Genomic DNA, 7,669 nt, shown 5'->3' on the forward strand with positions numbered 1-7,669 from the left:
GACCAGTTTGGCTGACTCGAGATCGCCACATCTGACGGCCTTTGTGTATTGGAAAGCATGTTCCGCTGATTTGTGCGATATTCCTTAGATATTTATTTCACAGGGGAAGAAATTGGAGAGGACGTTGTCTTCTCCATTAAAGGCTATTACGTTTTCTTGGACCTGAAAACACGTACACTTTTCTTCCCCTGGCTGGTGCCCTTCCTGTTTGCACACTTTACAACGTGGGGGGTTGTTACAGTATATTCTGGTATGATCTGTCGCCCAACATTTAGAGCAAGTGAGTTTCCTCTGGGTTTTAGGCTGACCGTAATGGAATATCTGACAGCGCAGGCCTGCACAGTAGTTGATCCTGGGTAGGTATTTTTCCTCGGGTAAAAGTTCTATGTACAAAAACCGGTTACCGTTTAGCACACTCGTCATCCTATTTGTAACTGGATGACGAATTTTCTCGTAGAGAATATTACTCTTAGGCTTAACTTCAAGCTTTTCTAGTAATTCATGGACAGCTGAATCGTCTACAGATAGGGGAAGACCGCACAATCTGATTTTCAAAGTTTTTTTCAGTGGTACTATGGTTACCTGAGGAGTAGGGATTGGTATCAAAGAATGAAACAGATATGTTTTGAATGTGAATTCCCTCTGTTAAAAGCTTTTCTCTACTGGCACTGTCACTAAGGTAAACTCTCCATAAATTCCGATCAAGTTTTAGACAGTGTAAGGAATTTCCAACCACTTTCGTAATACAATCCATTAAATCGAAATCTGTTATTCTGCCATCATCAGAACACTGAATTTCCGAGTCCTTTAAATATAACGGTTTTATCGTACGCTCCTCTGTCCGATCGCCCATGACGGAGTTTAAACCTCACTGTGTAATAGAATCGATCAGGGGGTGAAGAGTGTTCAACAAGTGTTCACCAAAATTTCAGATAAACAAGAAAAGAAAAATCCACAAATAAAGATTATAATATCAAAATCCAAATGAAAAGAACATATATACACAGACCAAAAACTCTCCTGCGCTTCTATAGCAACAGTTTCTAAGTGTGAAGAAATAGAGAATTTGGTAAAATTGTAAAAAAAAAAAAAACCACAGAAACGGATAAAACGTCCAACCTGTTCCGTGTCACGTGACCGACCGGGTCAACCACTTTAACAATTTTTCCCAGAGAAGGAATGCCAGTTCGAATAACAGAAAGATAAGCATCATAAATTGGCATAGTTTTGTAGGGTGCCATGTAAGATTTTAAAGAACCATGAACGATAGTATTGTTCTCCCGCCTAGCTTTAAGTCAATTTTCAAAAGATAACATATTCGATTTTTAGAATTTTTATATATATTTATATGAATTTTCATAAAACGTTACATTTTTGGGATACCAAAGAAAGATAACTCTGTAATTATGGTAAAACTTGAGTTTTTCACTATAGAAATCATTGGAAAACTGAAAATATTTTTAAAACATCTTCACACCCCCCCCCCTCCCTCGTGAAACAAAAAATCCTTTTTACAGGTAATATAGACTGCCAATTTACAAATTTATGCTAAATCTTTTTGTTTTTTAAGGGGGGGGACATATGTTTATAAAGAAAAAACGAAAGAACGTTGAATTTTCACTCATTCTAAAGCTATTTACAACTAATTAAATGTAATTTGATAATTTTAAGTTTTATTTATTTGTGTAAAACATAAGAAAAGATATAAATACATTTTATCATATTTAAGACTATTTCAAAATAAACTGATTCTTCAAAGTACGATTTCACTATAGAAAATGCCGTTTATCCCCTTTTTGAGAGCTGAAATTAATGATCATTTACTATCTAGAGCTGGAATTAAAATTATTAATCAATTACCATAGAACTGTTCGTTGTATTAAACAAAGATTTAATGGCAAAATTGTCATTAAAATTGAATTTAAATGGTGCAAAATGTAGGCGGGAATCAAGAGATAGAGTACGTGGTTCTTCTGGTATTCTGTGTGAATGCTTTCTTTTTCTTGGTCATCAAATAAAGGCTGAAGTATTCGAAGAATAGTTTTCAGATTGTTATTTCCATACACACACAAAGATTCTCTATCCAATGGCCAAGCTTTAAAATTAAAAACCACATTGATGTCTTTTATTGGACTCTCTCTGAAGACTGAAAATCTACAATGAATAAAAATTTTAATAAATTTAAAATTGTAATATTATCAATATGACTTTTACAATTTTATCTTTGATTGCATTAGAATAATATTAATGCATTTGATTATGTAAATCATAGTGACAATTAATTATTTAAACCTTTCGTCCAATAAAGCGATGATTTTCTTCAAAATATTGAAATCCACTACGGGACATTGGCCAGACATCTTTACATCTCCGAAGTATCCTGACTCTGGATTGTACATCTTCAGTAAATCCTTCCACATTTCTTCAGTTGCCTCCACAGTACTGTTATTTTCTTCTTGTGTCTCTTGCTCCCCAAGAATCTCTCCATCATTAGAATAAACTATTTGTTCAATTGACTCTATAGCACTGTCATTGTCTTCTTGTGTCCCTATAATAACTTATTTTTTTTTTCCTGAAAGGGGAATCCAAGTACATAATTACTATTTCCAATTTATCTTTAAATGTAGCATTTCTAATAATTACACATGGAATCAATCAAGCGCAGTTTATATTGCTTTCTATCTTTTATAATCAGAAGTTGACTCGGGTACAGTCTTTGGTGGATCATGTTAAAGAGAAGTCCAAGGAATAATACCAGTCGCACAGGGAAATAGCTGTAGATGAGAAAATGGTACCCTCAAAGCATAAGTTCTCTGGTATTCGCCAGTTTATTAAAGACAAGCCTATTCGATTAGGTATAAAGCTTTAGGTTGTAGCTTGTAACATGTCTGGGCACAGGGACTTGCTCCCGCCGTGTAAAAAATATTTTTTGAAAAAAAACAACAATATATATATATATACTATAAACTACACAAAGGAGGACCTCATTTTGGACCCCTTCCTCGCTCCAACCTCTGTTTTCGTTAAATTGTACCAACTTTTACTTACTCGCCGCCGGGAGTCTGTTAAATAATGATTCTTCTAAAACTTTATGCTTAAATTTCCCCCTTGGAGCCCTTGCAATACACATTTAAGACAAAAAATAACCCAAATGCACTCCTTAGGACAGTTGGTATGGAGTGAAAGTGAAAGTAACCTCGGCGTTTTACATTCGAATATGAATTAGATAATTCGGCAATCCTCGGCGGGCTTCCAATGTGCTATCGCTTTCTGTCCATACCAAATGTCCCAAAGTGCGCGTTTGGATTATTTTTAGTCTGAGATGTGTATTGCAGGTCCCAAAGGCTCATTATTTAACAGATTCCCGTCGGTGAGTAAGTAAAATGCGGTAAAATATAACGATAACAGAGGTTGAAGCGAGGAAGGGGTCCAAAATGGCGTCCTCCCTTGTGTACTTTATAGTATATCGTTTTTTGTTTTTTATTAATAGAAATTTTTTACACGCCAGGAGCAAGTCCCTTTAGTCTGGGTATACATACTACTTTTTTGTTTATCTTGGTAAAAAGAACACCATTTTTACTGAACCTGCAAAAGATCTTGGGTACAATGTTTCACTTACGGTAGATTATGTGAGTCACTTTTTGATCAAAAGTATAGGCTTTTTAATGATTGTTTTTAAACATCTTTACCTCTTAGGAAAGAATTGATTGCAAGGAAACTTTACCTTGTTTTGGTACTGAAATCAAACAGTTTATCTATAACTGATGAACTTAGAGATGTTAAAATTTGGGAAAGAGAAAAAACACGTGGTGACTTTAGATGGCAGAGAGTTGATGAATTTGTATTTGTTCATTGGAAAGATCGTAAGGTTGTCACTTTTATGTCACCTCTAGATATCATGGTTGTGAATTCATATATTTTTTCAAGAATTTAGAAAAGCGCACGAAAGTAAGATTACAAAGTGTTCTTCAGGGTTTGGACAACTTGAATTCCGTGAATCACTTACTTTGTCAGTGATGGGTTTTAATAAAAAGTCTTTAATCGTTAATCAATGTATACCTGAATTTTAAAAGAAAAGGAAAGATTGTTTATTTTGTAATGCTGAGGCAATACTTTAAAAGAAGAAGTCTCCTAGTTATAAGACACTTGTATTTTGTCCATCATGTCAAGTTGTTACAGAAATTGTTTTGAGAAATGGCATAGTAAAAAAGGAGAAGATTTTCGAAAGAGTGCAGATTTGACATGTAAAAAGAGATATCTATGAAATTATTCTGTACATGTATTCTTCAAAGGACATACCATATTTCTGTCCAGTGAATTCAAATATATGTACATTATATAAATGTAACCGACATGAGATATAATGATGATGCCGTGCATAAAAGTTTCTCAACTCTTTTGCTCAATTCTCGATTATCAACTATATGAAATGTACATTTAGGTGTAATTTCCGCACATTTGTTGACATGCAAGAAATAGTGCTATTTGTCAAAATTTTTATGAATTTTTTTATCAAATTTGGAAATTTTGTAAAATAAGTATGAAATTCAGAATTGAAAACCATATTTAAGAAATAAATAACAAGTTTATTAACTTCAATGGGAATTGAAGTGGGTCGGTCACTTGATCAAATCCTGTGAAGGCCGAAGGCCTTCTCAGAAGATTTGATCACGTACCGACCCACTTCAATTCCCATTGAAGTTTATAAACTTGTTATTTATTACTTATATATACATTTGAGACAGGCAATTGAATATTTTCGAATTTTAATTATTGCACTAACCGTCCGTCGTAGATTTTGAAAATGACGCAAGGTGTAAATCGGCTTGCATGGCGGTTACGCTTCGAATTCATTACCACAGTGTCTAACCCACATACTAAACAAACCAGAAGTTCTTGCGTTTCTTCATTGACAACATGATGCAGTCATCGGGTTATGAAAATAAACCGGCAATTAATCGAAGACATGATAAGTTTTTAAATGTGTTGTGTATTAAAACACATAGATATATGATGAAAGGTTCACCAGGGAACACAATTTTGCAAACATGCAGCTTTGTTTTTTAACACAATGCAAAACGCAGTGCTGTGTAGCTGGATCAAGACTTGAAAAGATATATTATGGCGTTAACAATTCATCCTATATTGGTAATAATTGTATCAAATAATGAGAAATAAAAGTATTGGGGTATTCAAACGTAATTTATTCCTAATAACGAGTATATTATCTTAAATTTTACTGATTTAATCAAAATGCGACTGTATCCGTCGTTCAATATTTACTGTATGTGTCGTTGTGCGGGACAGTATTTCCATTGTACGAGTCGTTCGTAAATTATGTGCGTTCTTAATTGAAAAGTTCTAGTATAAATTTATTCTGTTTTTCATTCCTTCTCATTTACATGACTCCAAATTGAAATATCATTGTCGTCTGTGTTTAGGCTGATTCTCTTGTTGAAATGTGATTAAATTATAGACGTTTTGCGATTAGACCATTTTTTTTCGATATAGAAGCTCCTATAAAAGAAAAGTGAATAAAATTATTTACATAATTTAACTTCCTATTTACAGAGACTAAAGTAAAAGCGTTTTTCAATTACTTTCTTTAAAAGACTGATAAAATCTTGTCGCTAAGAAAGCATTAAACGTTACAAGAACTTATCCTCCGATAAAAATTTAGGTAAAAACGTATTCATAAATTAATTCCAATTTATTATTACTGTTATAGGTATTTAAGGATTCCATTCTTATGCTGTATCAACCCTTTTCTTTCAACTGTCAACAGATTCATAAATTACAAGCGTACCTTTTTTTTATGTTCAAACAATATTTTAACTGAACCTTCCTATATGTCAGACTTGGTAGGTATATGGCTCTGTGCATGGCCTTGGGAACCGGGAGCGGGAGGAGAACGGAGGACTTTACCCCCAAATTATTTTGACGATATATATAGTGCCATATGATAATATAGAAAGCAGATGTTTGTGCCCCCTCTATAAAAACGTTTGATATTTGGTAGTTGACAGTGCTCCGAATGAAAATGCACTGGTATGGCTGTGCCCAGATCCCCCAACTGAAATTGCTTCCTAGGGGCCAGCTTTGTGTTACTGATTTTCAAACTGAATAAAACCAAAATGTGGGGAAAATAGGCAACAATCTGATATTTTCTTAACAAGCCTTACCTTTAACAAAAGTATACTATTCAACATCCCTTGCGTACATAAGTTATTTTCTTCTATATAATATTATATACTTACATGCACATTTAATGTGTGAAACATTAATACATGTATTTACTTATAATATTATGTCATATTTTAATTCCAAAATCAATTTTTATTTCCCGCTCTCACTAAAGATGGGGCATATGTATCTTGGAACTGTCTGGACGTCCGTCCGTTTTTCTGTCAGTCTTTAGTACTTTCATCTGTTTCCACGCAATATCTCGAGAAGCCTTTGAACTTTAGCAACGAAATTTTAGATTGAAAAATAAATAGGAGTCTTCCTTAGGCTACGGGCGCAGTTTTACAAGAGAACTTACGACTAAGACCTATATCAATTTTAAAGAGTCTTATTCATTTGTCGAAATTTTACAATCATTTGAATTTTTTTGTCTTAGTCGTACGTTATTTTGTAAAATTCGTCCCTGTCATATATAAATGAGGCATGAGTTCCAAAAATGATTGCATAAAAAAGTTTTCAATTTCGTGGCGCAGTGGTTAGAGCGTCTGCTCTAGAGTCGCGAAGTAAGGAGTCAATCAATACGTCGCGGGTTCGAATCCCACCGTGGGACGTGGAGACCGGTCCTTCGGATGAGACCGTATAAACCGAGGCCCCGTGTAGCAGTAGGTGTTGGCACGAAAAAGATCCCTCTCTTCTCAATGGCCCTATGTGCCGAGTACTGGACAAAATTTGCAGCTCTCCACCGATAAGTGTCAGCGTCTCTATACGAGTTAAAACATTCTCGAGAGCGACGTCAAACAATATACAATCAATCAATTTTATGACCTTATCAACGGACCAAGTTCAATCAGCGTTTAACCTTGTTGCCAGTGCATGTAAATTTTCCAATATTGATTTCATAAAGCCATATACATGTATATTTATATTTAGCACTTTACTAGAACAAATAACAGTAGTTTGTGCATGATTTTACATCATTCATAGTGTGTTTAATATGCCTCTTGGGGTCATGTCTTCTTTTAGCATGGCTATAGAAACCGGAAAGGTGGGTTTTGCCCCTAATGATTTGCGATAAATTGAATACTATAGTAAACACAGCCACATGCACTATAATGCTACTATATGCTTGTGCTCCCTCAGTATAAAAACCGTATGATGATGTTTTTTGCTTGTCAAGGAAATTTTCAGAGTTGATATTGCCCCCCTGAATATAGGTTGCGCTTCTTGGGAGCCTCTTTAGACTAAGTGCTGTGTAAGCACAAAACACAATGTTGCATCAATCTACTTTTGATGTCTCCTCAACTGACATTCATCCTTAAGAAATTTTAAAAAGAAAATTAAGCATTTTCGCGCATTTGTTTAATAAAAACATTGTTAATGCAACATTTTAAATATAAATGTAGGTTTCCTGAGTTACCCATTTGACCTTATCTATTTTTGTTCCCGTTTGTCGATACATGTATATGTCGTATGTCATAGATTTATT

Source organism: Saccostrea cucullata, unplaced genomic scaffold, assembly GCF_032062105.1.
Source record: "Saccostrea cucullata isolate Sc308-1 unplaced genomic scaffold, CSIRO_AGI_Scuc_v1 ctg2126, whole genome shotgun sequence".
NCBI classification, from domain to species: Eukaryota; Metazoa; Mollusca; class Bivalvia; order Ostreida; family Ostreidae; genus Saccostrea; species Saccostrea cuccullata.